Below are 22,562 nucleotides of genomic sequence, written 5' to 3'. Positions count from 1 at the left end.
AGCAGTGTGCTTTAGGATTTCATGCAAAATGCACTCCATCACAGTGTTTGTGTAAATCCTTCATTACTACTGTTTACAGAGGTGCACCAACCTATTTATGCTGCATCATTGAGGAGCACAATGTTGCAGACATGCATATAATAAACACAGCATTATAAAATAACAATAAAAAGTAGCACAATCAAAATAGCATCAAGCTGCAGCATTGCTGACTCAGAAAGGACTAAGCAATAGCAGGCACTAAACCTTGCAATATATCTAGGACCAATTATGTGCTCCATGATCTGTGGTCAGAGGATCTTTCTAGACAATTGCCCAAATGAGCTGGCTGTACTCCACAAATGAGAGAAAAGCATTCAGTGTGTCTGCATGCTGTCAGACTCTTCCCATTTCCAGTGTCCAGATCTGTTTGTTTATTACAATCGAAAAGTGAGCAAACGTATAAAAATATGCTTCGATGTGTCCAAATGGGCAGATTTCCTGCTATTAAAGGTGAATTATATTTCTGTGCAACAAGAGTCACCTGTTGTATTTTACAAAAATAAAATACATTATCAAACAATCTTTGCAAATGCCCCCTCTTTTTTAGGTTAGTCTTATTCTAACAATAGTTTAATAGATTTTTATGATAATAAAGGTGGCGGTTCATTCCGTATTCCCTTGTGGCCACCCCTGATAAATAAGGGACTAAGCCGAAGGAAAATGAATGAATGAAAAAACGTTGATATGTGTGACGAAACTTGAGTTTAGCTTACGTGTCAAGAAGTAACTCTGCAAATTTTCATCAAACCTGTATATATATAAAAAAGACACACAGGCAATGCTTATTCTTCTTTTACTCCATATTTGGGGCTGTTTATTTAAACAATTTTTCAGTTTTTGGCTTGCACATCATAATGTTTCCACGTAACCCGTCATCGACTAAACACCCCCTGGCTCAGACTACTACTACTGTACCCATGCCCCACACTTTTTCTATTGGTCAAGCATGAAAGTTATTGACATATTTGAATGGGCCACTCTCAATGTTTTGATGGTTCCCCAGACATTTAGTGTTTACATTTTTGGGGAATAAAATTTAGTGCTTCCCACACATAGAGTTTACTTGGGGGTGAGCCTCCCAGGTATATTAATGACCACCCAAGTAAATCTTTGTTTGGTGACATTTTTATTATCCTCCTTTTACTTTTTGTTGTGTCCGTCTATTTACCAAACACCCATCATCGATTATTCAGTGGAAAATCTTCTCGTTTACCTGTTTCATATACTACTGCTCTGTAATGTGGGCGAGAATTGTCACCATTTTCACAGGCAATCGCACGTGCTCTGCAGACTCACAGAGGCTTAAAAATGCATCTTAATCTCCTAAAATGTTCAGGATTCAGCTTTTGCTTTCTAAAGTTGTTGTTAATTGTGTTACGGTTGCCGCTAGTGAAGTGCTATGCAGGTAAACCTCACTCCTCTGACCTCTTAAAGGTGCTCTAGCAGTAGATGCTGGAGGCCATGGTCTTTAGCCTCCTTGTTAGAGCAACCAACTCCTATGCGGAAAGACGCCAGTTCACTTCTTGCTCGAAGCGGATCGGTTACTGTTGGACCAGCAGAGTTACGTATGCATTTTTGCATTACTTTTTAATATAAGTCTACTTTTGCTTGGTTTAGTAGCTGACAGCGCGTGAACCGGTGCAAGAAAAATATAAAATAATTAGTTCTTTAATCTAAACGACTCAGAAAAACTTTACTATATACTCAGAGAGGACGAAATGACATCTAAAACTGGCTACAAAATATTTGTACACCATTAGAAATGGTTAATCAACTCATTTGCCTTATTTTATAAGCTACACTTTTTATTCTTGTAATTATTATATTTTTTTTAGGGATACTGTCTATTTTTATTCTTTTTTTCTTTTGAAAATGGCTGTACACTGTCGCTTCCCTTTAAACCTGATAGAGCTTGAGAGGTACTGCAAAGAGGAATGTGCAAAAATTACCAAAGACAGGTGTGCCAATCTTGAGGCTTCATATTCAAAAAGACTTAAGGTTGTGATTACTGACAAAGGTGCATCAACAAAGTACTGAGCAAAGGCTGTGAATACTTATGTACATGTGATTTTTCATGTTTTTTATTTTTATTTCACATTTGCAACAATTTCAAAAATCTTTCACATTGTCATTATAGGGTATTGTGGAGAAAATAAATGAATTTAATCCATTTTGGAATAAGGCTGTAACATAACAAAATGTGGAAAACGTGAAGCGCTTTGAAAACTTTCCAGATGCACTGAATGCTGTGGGTAAAACGTGTATTTTAATTCGGCTACCACCGCAAGTATATTTCAAACCTGTGGGAAGCACTGCAAATTCATACATATATTAGTCATAGAACAACAAACTAGGAATAAAAATAAATAAAAGAATAAATAAATAAATAAACAAATCTGCATACTTCATCTTTAACTTTAAAGAGGAAGATGTAGTGCAGTTGCAAGCGTAATAGTGCACTTTGTAAATGTAATTGGACTGAAGTGGGCACACTCAGACAAACAACAAAGGTACATTTTAATATTTCATTAGAACAGATGAATGGAAAATTGTTTAAAGCTTTTTGCTGACTCCATTTGACCATGACATGTATTATTAACAATATAAATATGCATATTTCCACATTAACAGTGCTCGTACCAGCTAGCAAAGTTATTTAGCCCACCGCTCAAACTCATCTCCTTTGCTTCCAATAATAGGGATATATAACTATCATTTTGTTTTGTTATTGCTTTGCGAACTTACTTTTCATTGGAGAATTGAAGAGTTTGCCTTCAGCTTGCAGCATTACACCTCAATCCATTTTAAACAGATATAAACGCAAGATTCCTTCAGCCACGCTATCCATTTTTAAACACAAGTAGATGTCATTTGTGATCAAGGAGAAAATAAATGCATTGTGAGTCAGTGATGAAAAGAGCAGATCTGGGCCTCTAAAAAAAAAAAACATAGCGGCGGATTACTTTTGTTTTCCCAATCATCCTTTTCACGGCAAACAGTATTGATTCAGATTCTATGGCCCTCTCTGTCTTTCTAACCCTCTGTCTCTCTTCTGCCCACCTAGCCCCAAGAGAAATGACTCCTCAACGCTCTCTCTTAGTATTAAAGAAGCGTTGACAGGGAATCATTCTTCCTGATCTCCGAGTTTAGCCTTTAATTTTTACAAAACCTATCAATCATGGCAGAGGATGAAAAAAAGTCTGTGTAATATTTCCAAGCAGCGATTAAAAGATATCACCTTACGACATACATCAATCTGCAGAATGTCATTCCTTGTCCTCGTCGCACTGTAGATTTTAAAGCACTGGCCTATTAAAGCAATAAGCCACGAGAGGCCATGGTATAAGTCATCTCATTAGTTTTTTTTTTGTTTGTTTGTTTTGATGTGGAGTTTTTTTCTTGTAAAAAAAATCAACCCAGGCTCATTCTAAAAACGTAAACCTATATACATTTCTGGAGATCGCCAAAAACGTCCCAGGAGTTTTTGTTTACGCAAATTCACCAGTGGCCACTGTGTTCGCATTTGAGATCTCAAATTTTTCTCACGACTGCCATTCACGCCTGCTGTTCTTGTGTAAATCCTGCTGCTGTCGACTGACTGAATGACTGACCAACCAACCAACACACTCACCCCCCACCTTCTGTAAACCCAACCAATTGTGTTTTATAAAGCAGTCCAGAAAAAGAAAAGCCCCCTGATTTTTACCACATTTTTAGATTTTGCCACATTCTCACCCTGTTATTTACTTCTTTACTTTTATTATTATTTTTTATTATTATTTTTTTCCCACTTCCTGGAACCATTGTTGGGTTCTAAAACTAAATATTTTATTTTTATCAAATTTTTTATGTTGAAGCCGAAAATTCTGTTAATCTCTGAAAATAATGATTATCCACTTCTTACTTCACAAAGTAATACCATTTAGTAACTATTTACAGCACTTACTAAAGGTCCTTTTTTATTATTTTTTTATTATCAGCAATGTGCTTTACATAAAACTGTGGACATCCAATCGGGATCCATTCTCTTAACTACGTCTCTTTCATTTTAGTTACAAGTTCTTATTTGGTTGACATGACATTTGCATTTGTTTACAGCAAATGCCCGCTGTAAATCTTACATTTAAACACTAATAGCTCCTTAAAGTTTTATTAAGGTGAGCTTAACCTTGTTGCACAGTGATTTCTAAATCTATCCGTCGCCGCTCTCAGAAGTGTCTAGCGGATCTCTACCGGTAATGACCACGAACCAGCAGACTCGTCTCCTGTGGTGTGAAGCAATTAAGCTCACTAAACTACATGCATGATGCATAATATAGCGTGTTTGGAGGTCACTCGTCTTCTGACAAGCTTGCAGCGGAAACGACGGGTTCACTGCACTGCGTCCAAGCCTGATTCCTTATGGATTCCCCCTCTTTATCCCAGCTGCATGTTAATACGCTGGCCACGTACCGCCACTGTTTTACGTGTAGTGGGCACAGTGCCATAGAATCATGATGGATGATTAGAGCAGCACACGCACGCACACACACACACAAAAAAGTGTTATAAGAATAAGAGATCTTAAGCGGTTTGGCTCTGCATGATTTCTGCTAGTGAATCCTTAATAGAGCTTTGTTTAGACTATAGTGCGTAGACTTTTGCACACAAGCATATTAACCTTATTAGACATATTTGCATTCTAGCTAAGAGGAAATTAAATGCACAGCAGGGCAGGATCAGCAGGTGAAGAGGAAGATGAGAATACTGATGTCTGTCCGATGGTGAATCACTGTAGAAACTGGAGCGGCTATATGTGGAAGGTATAAGCGCAGTTTATGAGCTCCTTGTTATAAGGTCAGACAAGATTGTGAGGTAACTATTTAAAAGCATGGTCTTGCTCTGCATTGAGTACGAGCTGTAACTCCACACAGAGTGGATGCAGCTATAATAAACCCTAGAAACCCACTTGTTATGCTCTCTGCTTGAGAGGCTATTTGAAGGCGCACTGTTGAGCTTGTGGATTTGGTTGAATTCTGAGGATAATTTCAGTAGCTTTACTGCGTGTTTGTTTCAATTTAAAAAAAAAAAAAGTGAAATTGATGTTTTAGCCCACAAGTGGGAAAGTGGCTGGTGAATGTTGATTTAGCCTTTAGTGTATGTAGGACAAGAAAAGTGTTTTATATAATAAAAACATTAAATACGAGTAAGGTGACTGTGTTAAAATGTGAGTAATTTGTCACACCTGCAGCTTCTCTACGTTGAACATCCAGCGTTCTCCAGCCTTCGGCACCTAGACAGCAGCTCTGCAAAACAAGTTTGACCAGAGGAGAACTGCCCAACTTGCCCAACTGAGCCTGGTTTCTCTCAAGGTTTCTTTTACTTCACTTTGGTCAATTGGTGAAGTTTGTTCCTCACCACTGTCACCACTTGCTTGCTTGGTTTGGGGCTTGTGAAGCCCTGCATCGATGGATTTGTAAAGTGTTTAAAAAAAGTACTTTACATTACAGTTTTCGACTCAATGCATCCAGATTTTTTGGTTTCAATTTCAGCCAAGAATTTTGATTATGGTGCATCCCTCGTTCTTAGTTTCCAATCAAACAATTAATAAAACACTGTTATTCATTTAATGTTATACTATTTTTAACTTTTCCAAAACATAATAGGATTGTTATTAAAATAGGTATTGCAACTCTACGTGAAGTTTATTCATAAACTAATTTCGAGAGGAGCACGTGATTATGATTGAACACGGCTGGTTCTGCATTAGCATGCTTGATCCACCAATCAGGCCATTCCTAACCACTATAAAGAGCCAGGGTTTTTTCACTACAGTCATCTTCGATTTGAAGAATCCCCCCTTCCACCCCTACCTTTTTACCTTTCCCTCCATAGGGCAGCACGGTGGCTCAGTGACTAGCACTGTCGCCTCACAGCAAGAACGTCACCGGTTCTAGTTCCTTAACAGGCCGGTGGTCGTTTCTGTGTGTAGTTTGTATGTTCTTCCCGTGCTTGCGTGGGTTTTCCCCGGGTCCTCCAGTTTCCTCCTACATTCCAAAAACATGGACAACAAGTTAATCGTTAAATCTAAATTTCAATACAGGTAATCTAATAATGCAGCAAATCTTTTAATAGCATTCAATTTTTAGTCATTAGTTCTTATCAAGGGGGAGTTGTCGAGATCTACCTGAGCTCAAGTCTCCCCTCTCTTCCTCCAAGCGGGAGGGAGCCCAGGGCTCAAGAACCTTTGAGCTCAGGGCTCTCTCCCGGGACAGCATGCCAAACTTGCTTATAATCAATCATCAGCTAAGTGTGAACTCTTGAATATATTTAGAAATGTGTTTGAATGCAGCATATCTTTTAATAGCTTTCAATCTTTCAATCCAAACAGGAGGGAGCCCAGGGCTCAAGAACCTTAGAGCTCAGGGCTCTCTCCTGGGACAGCATGCCAAACTTGCTTATAATCAATCATCAGCTAAGTGTGAACTCTTGAAAATCTCATTTCATATCCACTGATATTGATATTTATACTGATATAAGCCACTGGCTCGCTTGGTTTGGACTTGTGGAGCTGCGCATCGATGGACTTGCTCTTCGGTGTTTGGACTTTCAGTGCAAATTAAACCACACTGAACTGAACTGAACATCAACTTTGAATACTGGACTGACACAGTTTCAATTTTCTAGAACTTCTATTTATATATATTTAAATTTGTATTTAATATTTTTCTATAAAATATAAATTTGGGTGTACTAAAAGTTATTTGTTTGTTAAAAGTTATAAGCTCCAGATCTGGCTTTAGTGCTGACTAATCTAATAAGCACACATATATCATATTGTATAGCTTCGTATTAAAAATATGAGTTTTAAAGCTAGATTTGTGAGGGGTGTACTTTTATATGCTGAGCACTGTATATTGTTTACTCAGTGTTTACATGGTCATAATGCAACAAGCATTTAGTTTGGGCTAGCTTTTGCAGCTACAATGTCCTTGATGGGTGAACATTAGCCAGTGGGGGATTGTCTTTTGTCTCTCTAGGTTTAAATTATTTGTGACCGTTATCACTTCTGCATACAACTGACATGAAACAAAATAGACTTTAAAAAAAGGAAAATCAATGTAATGTTTTCTTTGAATGAGAGAACCAAATTATTTGTACAAAAGTGTGAAGTAAATATCCTAGCATACAATACTGGTTACTCAAAAGTCTTATTCAGGCACATTCAATGTGTTTTTTCCCCCCAAAACCTACTGACCATGCATATTTTTATTTATTATTATTTTTTTAAAGATGCAGTCATGTACATCAATATTTCTCACAAATGATCGCAGCACAATTTGTGCTGAATATATATAAAAAATGTTAGTCAGTACTATGTAATAAGTAGCTGACAAAAGCACAAATGTCAGGGCGTGTCAAAACATCTTAGGGACCACAAAATCATCTTAGACCCCTGAGGGTTAAGCTGCTTTGATACCATTTACAATGTTATAGCGCTATAGAAATAAATATGAATTTAATTGTTAGCTTTGCAAATCAAGTTGAAAATAAAATGCACTTGTTTAGACATTAACACAATCATTCATTCATTCATTCATTCATTTTCAGCTTAGTCCCTTTAATGATCTGGTGTCCAGCATATGTTTTACACAGCGGATACCCTTCCAGCTGCAACTCATCACTGGGAAACATCCATACACTCTATGGACAATTTAGCCTACCCAATTCATCTACACCGTAGGTCTTTGGACTTGTGTGGTAAACCGGAGCACCCGGAGGAAACCCACGCAAACACAGGGAGATCATGCAAACTCCACACAGAAACGCCAACTGACCCAGCCGAGGCTTGAACCAGCAACCTTCTTGCTGTGAGGTGAATGTGCTACCCACTGTGCCACCGTGCAGTTGACATTAATACAGTTTATTTATAAGGATAGTGCCTATTAAAACATGTTTTTTCAGAGATAGGACATACAACATGTCAGCAGTCGTTCATCACTCATTTCCCCTGCCGAGAGCAGACTTACCACAGACAGCTTTTCTGAAAACTGATATATGTCTCTGTAGTAGTTAAACAGGAACTGTAATTTGTATGGGGTATATACTGTATAATGCCAATATTTGGTCGTTATTTTTTTTTCCAAAGTATGTAAATTTGACTGAGGTCAATGTAATTGTTTTGCTTATTTATATAAACTAAACTCTATATCAAAATGCGATCTTTTTTTTACTGATTTGCATTTCTTTGCACTTTTTTGGACTACCAATATGGTGCACCAGTGGCGTTGTGATTGATGTACTGCATTGAGTCATGAAGCAAGATCACAAACCTGCTTTTCTTTTGTATTTCAGAAAGAGCCAGTGTACAGAAAGTCTTCAGTTCATCTGTGAGAATGTGAACTCTTGCGGGAGTGTGGACTTGTTTGTCTGAGAGTCTGTTGTGGCAGCTGCATTGTCTTATAAACCACTAGTGGATCATAATATTGAGGTCTGACACTGTTTACTCATAAAGCTTTGATTCTTCGCCTGATAGCTCAGGGATCTGCTGACGTACCCTGAATTGCTTTTTTCCTAGACCATAAGGATTACATCACTGACTTTTTATCTCAGCATTACATGTGCCATGAAAAAATCTTATATATGATGCAGCAGAAAAAAATGTTGTTGTTTTACTGTGAAACTGTCAACATTATAAAGCCAATTAAAGTCATTAATGTACTAATAATGATGTTTAGGAGGGGATAGTATATTTTAATTGTATATTTTGATTTGTTTTAATTATGTACTCTTGATTTACTAAAGTAATATAAATTATTTTATTTGTATTTGTCATGCACATGCAGTTGAGGTCAAAATTATTAACCCTTCTGAATTATTAGCCTCCCTGTATATTTTCCCACAGTTTCACTTTAACGGAAAGAAGATTTTCTTCAACACATTTCTAAACATAATAGTTTTGTTAACTCATTTCTAAAAGCTGATTTCTTTGATCTTCGATAGGATGACAGTACATAATATTTTACTAGATATTTTTTAGGATACTAGTATTCAGATTAAAGTGCAATTGAAAGGCTTAACCAGGTCATTGTATAAGGATAGTTTGTTCTGTAGACAATTGGAAAAAAAATATTGCTTAAGAGGGCGAATAATTTTGACCTTCATGTTCATGCAATGTTTTAAAAAAAATTTAACTGCTTTTATTCTAGCCAAAATAAAAACAAATAAGACTTTCTCCAGAAGAAAAGTCCTGGATATACAGTGGGTACGGAAAGTATTCAGACCCCCTTAAAACATTTCACTCTTTGTTGTATTGCAGTCATTTGCCAAAATTATTCAAGTTCTTTTTTTCCTCATCGATGTACACAAAGGACCTTATGTTGACAGAAAAACACAGAGTTGTTGACATTTTTACAGATTTATTAAAAAAAGAAAAACTGTTGATCTTAAGCATCCAGACCTTTTGCTTTGACACCCATATGTTTATTTCTATTGCTGTCCATTTCTTCTGATCATCCTTGAGATGGTTCTACACCTTCAGTTGAGTCCAGCTGTGTTTGATTATACTGATTTGACTTGATTAGGGAAGCCACACACCTGTCTAATTAAGACCTTACAGCTTTGCAATGTTTGTGGCTAAACAATGCATGTCAGAGCAAATGAGAATCATGAGCACAAATGAGCTTTCTGAAGAGCTCAGAGACAGAATTGTGGCAGGGCACAGATCTGGCCAAGGTTATCCTTTCTTTTGTTCTGCACTTAAGATTTCTGAGAGCACAGTGGCCTCCATAATCCTTAAATGGAAGACATTCGGAATGACCAGAACCATGGCCGTCTGGCCAAACTGAGCTATCAGGGGAGAAGAGCCTTGGTGAGAGAGGTAAAGAAGAACCCAAAATCACGGGGGCTGAGCTCCAGAGATGGAGTCGGGAAATGGGAGAAAGTTGTAGAAAGTCAACCATCACTTCAGACCTCCACCACTAGGGGCTTTATGGCAGAGCGGCCGACACATGAAAACCCCCCTGGAGTTTGCTAAAAAAAAAACACCTGAAGGACTCCAAGATGGTGAGAAAAAAGATTATGGTCTGATGAGACCAAGATAGAACTTGTTGGTCTTAATTCGAAACAGTATGTGTGGAGAAGACAAGTCACTGCTTATCACCTGTCCAATACAGTTCCATCAGTGAAGCATGGTGGTGAAAACATCATGCTGTGGTAGTGTTTTTCAGCTGGAAGGACAGGAAGACTGGTTGCATTCGAGGGAAAGATTAATGCAGCCAAATACAGGGATATCCTGATGAAAACCTTGTTCAGAGTGTTCAGAACCTCAGACTGGACTGAAGGTTTACCTCATAACAAAACAATGACACTAAGCACACAGCAAAAATAACAAAGGAGTATCTTCACAACAACTCCATGACTGCTCTTAAATTGGCCCAGCCAGAGGCCTGACTTAAACCTAATTGAGCATCTCTAGAGAGACCTAAACTGACTCAACCTGACAGAACTGGAGAGGATCTGCAAGGAGGAACACCAGAGAATCTCCTAATCCAGGTATGGAAATCTAGTTGCATCTTTCGCCAAAAAACTCATAACTGTATTAGTTCAAAAGGGTGTTTCTACTAAATACTGAGCAAAGGGTCTGAATACTTTTTTTCTTTTTAAAATAAATCTGCAAAAATGTCAATAATCCTGTGTTTTTCTGTCAATATGGATATATTATAGATATATAGCACTTGGGAAATATTTTTTTTAATAAAAAAATGTTTGTAATAATAATGTATATAAATAATAATGTAATAATATAAATAATAATAAAATAATATATAAATAATAATGTATATAAATAATAATGTATTAATACTAATATTGTATACTGCAGAAATATGGCTATTTAAAATATTCTTAGTGTAAAAAGATGACTGATTTTTAGGTCTGTTTTTTTAGGTCTTTTTCTTAAGTTTATGCATTTCACTTGCAACAGAAAGTCTTACCACGGGCTCCTAAAAGCTCTCAGTTCAACCTAACCTCGTTTCTCGTACCATGTGTAGACCTGAAAAGACACCGTTTCAGACATGTTCTTAATCTGAAACTATTTGGCTCAAGACAGTCTCCTCATTGTACTTCTCTGCTCCGCTGCTTTCTCCATCACTTGCTTCACCAACCTGAAATAATAAAAGGGAGCCGGCAAACCCTGGGCGTCTCTCTTCTATTAATACACATCTACAAGAGTCCCGACCAAAGAAAAGTGTCTGAAGGTATGCTAGTGTTCCTGACCCCAAAATGAATGAAAGAAACGCAGTGTGAAGGTTTTTTTTTTTTTGCGAAATGGATGAAAGAGGCTTGAGTTTTCCTGATGGGTGTGAGAATAATGGCTTAGCTGGAGGGAGGCAAAAAAAAGCTGCAGGATTGTGTCGCATTTATGAAAACCTTCATTAAGTGTATGAAATTCTTCACAGGGACTGTAGGCGTCGATTCAGACAGACTATTGTGTTTGGAGCCGAAGTAATCTCTGCTGAGCTTAAACATCTTAATGCTGCTTGCACAGTTCAAATAGCCAACACTTACTTAAATTGTTCTTGTATGATCAATAAACACCCCCTTTCTAAACGCCATTATTAGCACATGAATCACTTGGGTTTATAATATTGTTGACAGTTTCATGGTTCATTGACAATTAATCTGAAATGGGATACAGTTCTGCTGCGTCACATGTTTAGTTCTTCTTGACACATGTAATGCTGAGATAAAAACGTTAGCGAACAGTGACTCGTGCAACCGTATTGCTAAGTGTCTTCAAGATAAACTTATTTTGTTCTAAAAACAAACAAAAAAAACAACGTTATACAGTTTTATTTTATATTATATTTTACAGTTATATTTTCTGCCGCACGTGTTCTGACTCATACACCCTCTTGCCATCACTTCACACCTGTTCTCCAGCAGCTTCATTGGCTACCAGTTAGGTTACGTATTGATTTTAAGACTTTGATTTTAACTTGAAAAGCAGTCTATAGGCTAGCTCCTGATTACATCTGTGATCTTGTGACACTTTCTTCTTCTGCTCGCAGTCTTCGCTCTGCTTTGGGTCTTAAGGTTGATTTACTGTATACTTCTGCGTCAAGCGCACGCATTAATCCGTCGCATAGCCCTCGCCTAGGCCGTCGGTGACGCTGATGTGCACCTCTACCTGTCGCAACGACGCGTAGCGCAAGCTCTGTGATTGGTCGGCTTGGTAGTGCTTACGAATGTGGGCTGAGGTGACGACCGCGTGAGCCAGATAAGGCAAGTAATTACAAGTGTCAAGTCCCATGAAGGAGCTCCAGATGGAGACTATTGTTTTGTGTTTACCTTATGATTAATGTTGTTGCACGTTCGCCATTTCCCACCTCAAAATAAGCAAGTTTGAGCCACTTGTACTTTAAGGTAGCGCTCAGAAAGAAAAAAAAAATTGTGAAAAAACTCGACACAGATTAACATAAACACCCGCTGCCAGCTTGCGTTTCAGAAGTGTTATTGCAAAGGAACACAAACAGCGCGCATAAGTATAAATGCACGACAATGCGCATTGCATGCACCGTGGGTCACGCCGATTACTTGACGCAGAAGTATAAACCAGGCATTACCCTGTTCCAGCCACGCTGCAGACCATGGGTAGTCTGGTCATATTTTGCGCCAAATTTATGGAATGCATTACCCATTACCATTAGGAATGCCGTGTCTCTGGACTGTTTTAAGAAGCTTTTTAAGACCTTTTTTGTAATGTTTTTAACGTGTGATCTATTGTTATCTTACTTATTTTTATATTTTCCTACTTATTGTTTTTAATGTTTTGTTGTTTTTTGCCTTGTACACACTTTGAGCTTGAGAAAAGCTCATTACAAATAAAATTAAAATAATAAAATAATAATAATAAAATAAAAATAAAATAAGATTTCTTCTTCTTCTTCTTCTTCTTCTTCTTCTTCTTCTTATTATTATTATTATTATTATTATTATTATTATTAAGTTATCATCTTAAAATAATACTTTTATATGTATTTAGGGACATTTTGTTTTTGAAAATATAAGAATACTAGTCTACCTACACTGTTAACGATTCACCAGTAACTTACTGTTCAATTCAATTCACCTTTATTTGAATAGCGCTTTTACAATGTAAATTGTGTCAAAGCAGCTTTTATTTATTTATTTATATTGCATTTATTTATTTATTCATTTAATTTTTTGATTTATCTGATGATGTATCTACTTATTTATTTATCTATGTATTTTGCACATGCATGATCAGTGTTTTTTTATCCTTTGAGTCTTTTTTATATAAATTATGTTATTAAATAAAAAATTTAATTTTTACTTAGCCGGTTTTTTAATTTCACCATGGTAGGAACATGAAAGCGATATTTTTATATAAGAAATTTTATTCAGATATTTTACAGGGTTTTTTTGTTTTACCAGTTTTTACAGTTTTTTTATTAGCTTTTTACTGAACCTCATTTATATTTATTGATTATTTAATAAAATTATTATTATTATTATTTTTATTTTGGGATGTATACTAATACAAGGTCACAGAGTCAACGTTGCATAAAAAATGCCATTCCATGCCTAGGTTCCTGACAACACAGAACGGCTTAATGTGGATCACAAAACTAGCTGTCACTTCTAAACATTAGTATAATACTCAGGCTGCTCTGATGCCATATCGAGACAGCGGCCCTCCATAATCACCCTTACATAACAAGGAATGACGCTCAAGGAGGATTGGAAAGACTAACTTGCCGTTCAATAGTCGTGCATGGTTATGTTTCTTAACAGCTCCTGTCACCCTGGGGCAAAATCCTAATCAAGACGCGTAGCAATTCTCACATAACCTCATCTTAAACTTTGCATGCCGAGTTCTTTAAATGTCTGAATGGCTTGCTTTGTTTAAATAGCCTGCGGAGTTGCTCTAAGGCTCACTACCTATAGACATGCTTAATTACCATCTGGGGGACCTTGCGATAATTGTTTGTTAATCCTGGCCTTCATTTGAATAGTGCAGGTCTCTCTAGGATTCATCTTAAAAAAAAAAAAATATATATATATATATATATATATATATATATATATATATATATATATATATATATATATATATATATATATATATATATATATATATCAGGCAGAGTCTGTGCCAACCAGACTGTTAATGATAAGAATCTGGCCCAGACTGGATGAAGTGGAACTGATTCACAATTTCTAGGGTGACGGTGAGGAAGAGAAAGTGGTCAGATGAAGAAATGATAAAAAAAAGCAGTAGGGAGGGAGGTTGCATGGAGAAACATTGAGATATTGCCTTCATTAGAGGAGTGAAATTGCTAAAGGAGCATAGTAATGTAGTGTAATTAACAAGAAAGTAATATAATCGATACCTTTATTCCAGTAACTTGAGTATATTTAATTTTGGTTTGGCTTTTAGTTTTAGCTGCTTAGCAAGAAACTTAAGTATGAGTATATAATAATCCTACAAATTGTTCAGGTTTCCTTTCGCATATATACATAAACACTCATTGGCCACTTTATTAGGTACACCTGTCCAACTGCTCGTTAACACAGTTTTGATTAGTTGGACAATAGGAGATTGAATAAATTGTGCCTTGTCTGATGAGTCTCCATTTCTGCTGCAACATTCGGATGGTAGGATCAGAATTTGGAGTCAACAACTTGAAAGCATGGATTCATTCTGCCTTGTATCAAAGGTTCAGGCTAGTGGTGGTGGTGTAATGATGTGGTGGATATTTTCTTGGCACACATTGGGCCCGTTAGTACCAAATGAGCGTCATGTCAACACCAAAAACTACCCGAGTATTGTTGCTGATCATGTCCATTCCTTTATGACTACAGTGTACCCATCTTCGGATGGCTACTTCCAGCAAGATAACGCGCCATGACCTAAAGCATGAATTTTCTCTAACTGGTTTTTGAACATGATAATGAGTTTACTGTACTCAAATGGCCTCCAAAGACACCAGAAAACAATCCAGTAGAGCATCTTTAGAATGTGGTGGAACGGGATATTCGCATCAGAGATGTGAAGCCGACAAATCTGCAGCAACTGTGTTATGTTATCATGTCAATTTGGACCAAAATCTCTGAGTAATATTTCCAGTACTTTGTTAAATCTATGCCACAAAGAATTAAGGCAGTTCTGAAGGCAAAAGGAGGTCCAACCTGATACTAGTAAGGTGTACCTAAAAAGTGGCCAGTGAGTGTACATTTGCATATGTTGTATGCAAGAGTATATAACAATTCAAATAAAAAGTCAGTGTGTGTGTGTGTGTGTGTATGTGTGTGTTTGTAACTGTATTTCTTTCACTGTGGAGACCACAAGTGCCCACAAGTATAGTAGTACCAGTAAATTTTGACTTAGTGGGGAAATTATTTGGTCCCCATGAAGAAAGCTGTACAATTGTTTGTGTACCTACTTCAGTGATTTTATTAGGACAAATTGTATAATGACATGTGGAATGACAATGTTAACATGGTTTATGAGGACATGGTTTATAAGGATATCCTCGTAATTCAAAAGCTTAAAAATCGAATTGGAAGTAAACTGTGCAGGGCTGCGGCCCTCCAGGAATTGAGTTTGACATCCCTGCCTTAGAGGGTTGAGTTTGAGGGCAGGATAAGTCAATAGAATATGTTTATTGTCTAAAACACAAAATATATATTTCACAGTATTTTAAAATGCAGCTGACACAAACATGACAGCATGAGAGAATTCTTATTTTAAATCTTACCGAACACAACAATGTATCTATATCTATATATCTAAGACAATGACATTAACGATTTACATTTCAGTCTCTATCCAAACAGACTACACTAAAGGTGGGGAACTACACTTTAAAAATGCTCAATTGCATGCATAACAATGTGAAAAGCTAATTAAAACTGTATTAGATGTAGTACAGCGTATCATAGCGCAGGGCATTTCAACATCCCAAAAGTACATAATGTCAACCACCCGTGTTTATTGCACCATTTCCCTCACGGGACCTGTTGGCTGCTCCGCTCAATGTAGGTCATTTCATCATTTACTACCCGTGTGGGGACATTTGGTAATGTAGGCAAAACATGACCCACGCACATTCACACGAGCCCAGTGAGCTATATAAAAGGGACACTGAGGTTAAAAGGGAAAGCGAAATGATGGATATTAGCTTGACTCTCATTATGTGCATATAAGATATTTAAAAGGCACTCCAATGATAGTCCGATAGCAACCAGAGTGACTTTGCAGTCAGCACATCCTGTACTACAACATCTATGCAAACCAAAATAGAACAGGCACCGTGCAAGAGAACTGCCTGTCATCTCATATTTTGAAGCAACGTGTACTCTTTCTCTAACTGGTGTTTATTCATGTTTTTTCTCTAAACACTGAAACTCTAAACTAAATTGAAGACTATAGAATACACAAGACATGTCACTCATATCATTTTAAATGGAGAATAGTGTAACAGTCAATATGGCGAATGAAGCCCTGCCTTCTAGTACAGGAGTCAGTCAGCAATCGCTATAGACTGACGATTCTCAGAGGGCGAGGCTCTGACGAAATGTGAGTTTCTGTAGATTTTGTCTGATTTGATTGTTTAGAAATGAAACTAAAAAGACAGTTGTTGTTTAATTTTATTGTTGATTCCCAAAATGAAATTTAATTGTAAGCTTGGCAAGCAATTTTGGAGAATTAGATTTTTCCCTATTCAAACAGAAGGTCTGAGCATACCACCCATTTGAGGCATTTTAAAGATGGCCACAGAGTGAAATGACTTGCCTTAAAGGGAATTTGATTAAACTGAAATTTGCAGAAAAAAAATTGTAAATAAAATAAAAATTGACATTGATTGACAGCATTTTTGTTAGAAAATAAATATGAATGACTATGAATGGAGGGGGGGGGTGAGCGGGGTGGTGATGTTGCAGATGACAGTGAAGAGGTATGGGGAGTTGCGGAAGACAGTAAAAGTGATGAGGAGAAGGGCGGTTGAGGAGGGGGATCGATAAAATGAGATGCCGGATCAGATTTCAGAGGTTCCGGATAAAGTTTAACAAATTAAAAAATGTTTTTTTGTCGCCACTGCCTCGCATGGTTCAGGATTGGTAGAGCTACGCATCGATGAATTGGCTCTTCAGTGTTTGAACTCTCAGAAATGATTAAATCACACTGAACTGAGCTAAACTGAACTGAACTTAAACACTAAAACCTGAACCACACTGTTCCAGTTACTGAACCACACTGTTCCAGTTACTATGACCATTTATGTGAAGCTGCTTTGACACAATCTACATTGTAAAAGCGCTATACAAATAAAGCTGAATTGAATTGAATTAAGTCCTGGTAATGCTTACCTACACATTCTAAAAGGCTTGCATAGCAGTTTTATTAATGTACAAGACGCTTTTTTTGTTTTTGTATTGTACACAACAACAGCATTTCTGTCATGGCCACTCTCTGGATTCAGTATGCTAATGAATATGTTATTGCCAATATTGATGTGTTTGGTCTTGGTGGAATAGATCTGCTATGCTGCTGTTACTTTCATTATTATGGCAGAGCAAGTACCGAGATCTGCTATTGCCAATATATTCACAGACATGCTGTCTGAGAATATAACATGCTACTGCTGCAAATATAATATATATGTAACCCCTGAAGCAGATCTAAACACAGGTGGAGCTGGGGTGGAGATGGGTCTCCGAAAACAAAAACAGAGCATTTAAATCATGAGGAGCAAGCTCATTGGCTGCCAAGGTGACAGCAACCAATCTTCTGCACCATTTTGTTAATGACGCAGGGGCAAATTAGGTGTCTGCCTGCATGTGCAGTTTCATGGCAGAAATTGTACTTTTGTATCTAAAAACACAAACATTTTTTAAAGTTTTTTTTTAAAAGTGCAGACTTTGTTATGTCTTTAAACACCCAAATCGAAGTTTCATTAAAACTTTATTTTGATGGTCTATTTGAGGCTTTATAGACTTTCTGCTTAATATCTGTTGATACTGCTCCTTCAGCAGACATTTAGGATGTACTTGTACTATGTAAAGTTGCCTCAAACCGGGCCAAAGCCCGCTAGTCCCCTCTCCCGTCTCCCCTGACAGCCTGCAATCACATTACAATCGGGCCTGGGCACGCTTACGTCATTGATGATGCGCTGTTCAGTAAACGCTCTCGCTCAGCACAGTGGCAATGTCTCTAGTTATATCGCTTTAGTCCTAAAGGATGCGGTGATTTATTAATTTTCTTTTCGGCTTAGTCACATTATTTTATCTGGGGTCACCACAGCGAAATGAATGCCAACTTATCCAGCATATGTTTTACGCAGCGGATGCCCTTCTAGCTGCAACCCAGCATTGGGAAACATCCATACACACTCATTCACACACATACACCATGGACAATTGGCTTGATGTTTGTGTGGACGTTACCAATATGACGTCTATTAGACGTTAGATTTTAGTTGATTTTAGTTGTTAAACACTGACATGTATTTGTCAGGTATGGCATCAATATGATGTTGGTTTAAGATGTTCCCTTGACGTTGGATTTTGGTCGCTTTCTAACAAAACAGAAATCAACAAAATATCAACCTTATTTTATGTTGTTATTGGACATCAAAATAACATTATCCTTAGATGCTGGCAGCCTAAATCTAACCTAATATTAACATCTTATGATGGTGTGTGTCTGTTGGGTTTTCACTGTTTACGAACAAGAAGAAGCTTCAAATTATACAGCATTTTTGGCCATATATAACGATAAGGATCGTTTTGAAAACGTAGTCATGTAAAGAGGAAATCATTTTCCTTTTTGGCTACATCAATGTTGTGTAAGCGTAACTTAAAATTGCTGGTCAAATATGGGCAAACCAATGTAGAACAGTCCTTTTTCCTGTTTCTCTCATGAAGCTTTTGGTTTTGAAAATTTCTAGATTTGTGCATCTATTGTTCCAGCTCAGCACCGCGTGGAATACATCAGCCTGTCATCTCATATTCTGAAATAACCTGTTCTCTTTCTCTAACTGGTATTTATTGATATGTATTTTCCTTTGTTACCAGAAGTTCCATCTGAAAAAGACACGAATACTTGACAGTGTAATCTCTTCTTCTGAGCCGAGGAAAAAAAAATAGCTTTGCCAAGAATTCAAAGACAACTCTACAATAAGGAACAAGCTCTATTGGTGCCCTCACAGCATTGTTGAAGCTCCTGTTTTATTCACCAGAAATTAAATGGGCATTCCTCTGCCGTCTGCCTCTCTCTCTCAGTCTCTTTCTTTCTGTCTCTCATCCCCTTTTCCAGCGCCTGCACTGTGACTCATCAGCGAGGCATCCTGGGACTGTTGAATAATGTATGTCCCACCATACAGGCGGAGACACAATGCAATCTCAGAGAGAGACTCGGGCCCGTGTGCTTGTTGGACAATCAGAGCGCTGCCTTGTGCACTGTTCTGTTTAAAACCGAGCACGAGCCCATCGGCCTCTTCTGTCAGTACTTCTCTCTGAGGGTTTCTTTTTAGAGGAAGACCAGTGATCTTTGCTTTACTATTATGTTATAATGGGACAATTTTTCCAATCAACTAATCAGACTTAAGCGATAACTTTACAGGTTAAAATACAGGTTCCAAATGTTTACGGATAAACGTTTACAGGTTTCAAAATCAACTTTTTCTAAATGAAGTTTCTGGAAATCCTGAAGCTGGGGTGTTAAAACTAGGTACTGGAGGGTCAATGTCCTGCAGAGCTTAGCTCCAAATTGCTTCAACACACCTGCCAGAATATTTCTAGCAAACCTAGAAAGAGCTTGATCACCTGTTTCAGGTGTTTTTAATTGGGGTTGGTCCTGGAGGGACCAAGTCTGTTTCTTTATATGCATTTTTAAGCGAGCTTGCTTCCTCGTTTTCTTGTGTAACGTCATCATCAACCACCAAAGTTCAGTTCCAAAACTTAAGACTGTAAGAACAGAGGAAGTGTGAAAGTAATCAAATGCAATCTTGAGATTGAGTAGGCATCACTGCAGACTTGAGTATAGTACTCACTCTAGAAGTCTCAGAATTCATTATGGTTGAAGGAGGTGGGAACCGCATCATTGTTTAATACAAGTTCAGACATTTAACTTAATTATCTCAGGAGTTTCTTTAAATGAGATTGTGATAGTAAACAAATGAATGCTGTACTGTTTAAATTTTTTTTGTTAAAAACGACTGAAGGTCATGTGACCATCAGGAAGAACGCAGCATGTCATTTCTCACAGGACGGATTCTCCCAAGTCTCCCGGGTTTTGTTCTTCCAAGGTAACTTAGCAAGAATGATCTCCACAAGAACACAAGTCTGTTCTATGTGTTCTTAGAATTGAGAAACAGCACCCTTGTCCTAAAGACCTTTCCCAGAAATGGGTTGCGGCTGGAAGGGCATCTGCTGCGTAAAAAACATGTTGAGTAAGTTGGCGGTTCATTCCGCTGTGGCGACCCCGAATTAATAAAGGGACTAAGCCGAAAGAAGATAAAATAAATAATGCCACAAATTCAAACCAACCAAAGATCACCATCTACTGATGTTAGACTTTAAAGTTGTATGGATGTCACATTATGACGTTAAGATGACGTTGGACTTTGGTCAACTAATTACACAACCTAAAATCAACGTCTAATGACGTTGTTTGTATGTCTTATGACTTCATTTGACGTTAAACTGACATTGGATTTTGTTCCCCTGACATCTTAACCAAAATATAACCAAATACCTACATTTTGTGACATTGTGTGTCTGCTGGGAAGGGACAAGCCAAAGGAAAATGAATGAATTTAGTATAAATTTAATGTCTTGTTCATCTTAATTATGGAAGTAAAAATGGACACATTTGCATTTGTGAAATGTGTCGCTGAAATTAAAATTTGTTATTTTCTTCATTGTGCAAAATCTCTTTGTACATTCACAGAACATGTTGTGTTCTCGTATTCTTCCAAGTTCGATCTTCCCAAGGTCACTTGGCAAGCCTGATCTCCACAAAAACATGAGTCTGTTCACTGTGTTCTTAGTATTGAGAAACAGCCACAGTTTAGATGTTGTGTTTCAAGACATTTGTCAGGTTTATTTTTTTTAAGTGCTTCCTCTGCCTTGTTCATCAAAATCAAACAATTGTCATGCCAACATTCTACTGTCAACAGAAGCTTACTGTGTTTGATTATTTAAACTGGACAGTGTCTAAAAAAACTATGAAAAAATTTAAGAAATGAACATCATGCATGTTTGGCAAGCGCATGTTTACATCGAAAAACAATAGAAAAGTAGGACATTGAAATGGAAAACAGATTATGTGTGAATGGCCCATTAGAATGTTCAACAGCCAACCAGAATCAAGCATTCATTGTCTGGCCATCTGAAAAGTATATAAACTAAACAATGAAGATTTTCAGTAGCACTACAGCACACTGCGATCATGAATTAGTACCATTTGTCGTTTGCTTTTGGCATTTGATAGAGTGTTTTGACCCAGAAATTGCAACGCGTGACATCAGACATGACAAGAGGAATTGGGGCTGTTATAGTAGCTTTTGTTTTGTGCTTGAATCTAAAGGGTCTGAAAATGTGAGCTATTTTCCAGACAAAAGATTATTTCCAGTGGTCTATCCTGCATGGACCTAAGTATTTTTATCACCCTCCTATCATCTCACACAGACCGGAAGATGGGTTTAAAGCGCAGGGCAATTATGAGGGACCTCCAGAGTATCCAGAGGGTCAAGTGCCTTTTTCAAGGACACAATGGCAGTCAGTGATGGAAAAGGTTTCTTTTAAAAGTAAAGTGTTAGGAAATTGTGCTACTCAGTCATGGTAAAGTTTTAAAATAACAATTTAAAGGGCCGCTATTGTGCTTTTTACACTTTCTGCTTGCTTTAGTGTGTAATTTTACTTTCTAAGCATGACAACAGTTTTTAAAAGAGGGTTATTCTTTATATCAGTAAAAAGAAAAGTGTTTCCGAACTCCCTCAAATGCCTTGATTGTAGTTCTGAGTTTTCTTCTGGGAAGAGACACATCACAGTATCCTGAATTGAAATAATTCCTGCCCGAGGCTTGCCCAAGGAGGTGAGGCCTGGTTGAACTGTGTTAGTAGTGTGTTAATAGGGACTTCTGACAGCTGGATTTTTGTGTGCAACTTCTGTGTCTGCTCGAAAAAAAAAAAAAAAAAAAAACATTAGGAGTTTAAACAAGAAATGATTTAAAACACATGCATATGTTTGGTTTGTTGTAGTAAAGACACAAGCACAATTTCAAAGTGGTAGGGAGTGGCAGTGAGCATAATTTGCATTTAAAAAGACACACAAAAACAAGTGTAAAATAAATAAATAAATAATCTGTGGGATATTTTGAAAATGCACAGACATACAGTAATTTGGGCTCTAAATCATACCTATAAACCCTCCCAATTTTTCGTGGGAATCTCCCATATTTTACAGTTAACCCGCTATCATCCCGTAAAGGTATTTGCCCGTGTTTTTTC

The 22,562-nt window shown here is 37.3% G+C and overlaps 1 long non-coding RNA gene across 2 annotated transcripts in view; it reads left to right on the top strand.

The window, feature by feature from the left end:
* LOC147832620 (uncharacterized) overlaps positions 1–22,562 on the top strand; it is a 335,349-nt gene that overhangs the window by 262,534 nt on the left and 50,253 nt on the right. Inside the window, exon 5 of one of the 2 annotated variants that reach the window (XR_015945375.1) lies at positions 8,377–9,026. The exons of the other annotated variant lie outside the window; for it this stretch is intronic. This is a non-coding gene — a long non-coding RNA (uncharacterized LOC147832620). Of the gene's footprint in view, positions 1–8,376; positions 9,027–22,562 lie in introns of those variants that run through there. 2 annotated transcript variants of the gene reach the window in all.

The sequence above is a fragment of the Danio rerio genome, chromosome 19 (assembly GCF_052040795.2).
Source record: "Danio rerio strain M-AB ecotype USA chromosome 19, GRCz13ab, whole genome shotgun sequence".
Lineage (NCBI taxonomy): Eukaryota > Metazoa > Chordata > Actinopteri > Cypriniformes > Danionidae > Danio > Danio rerio.
The sequence above is the reverse complement of the archived record's forward strand: the minus strand, read 5'-3'. Positions and strand labels throughout refer to the sequence as shown.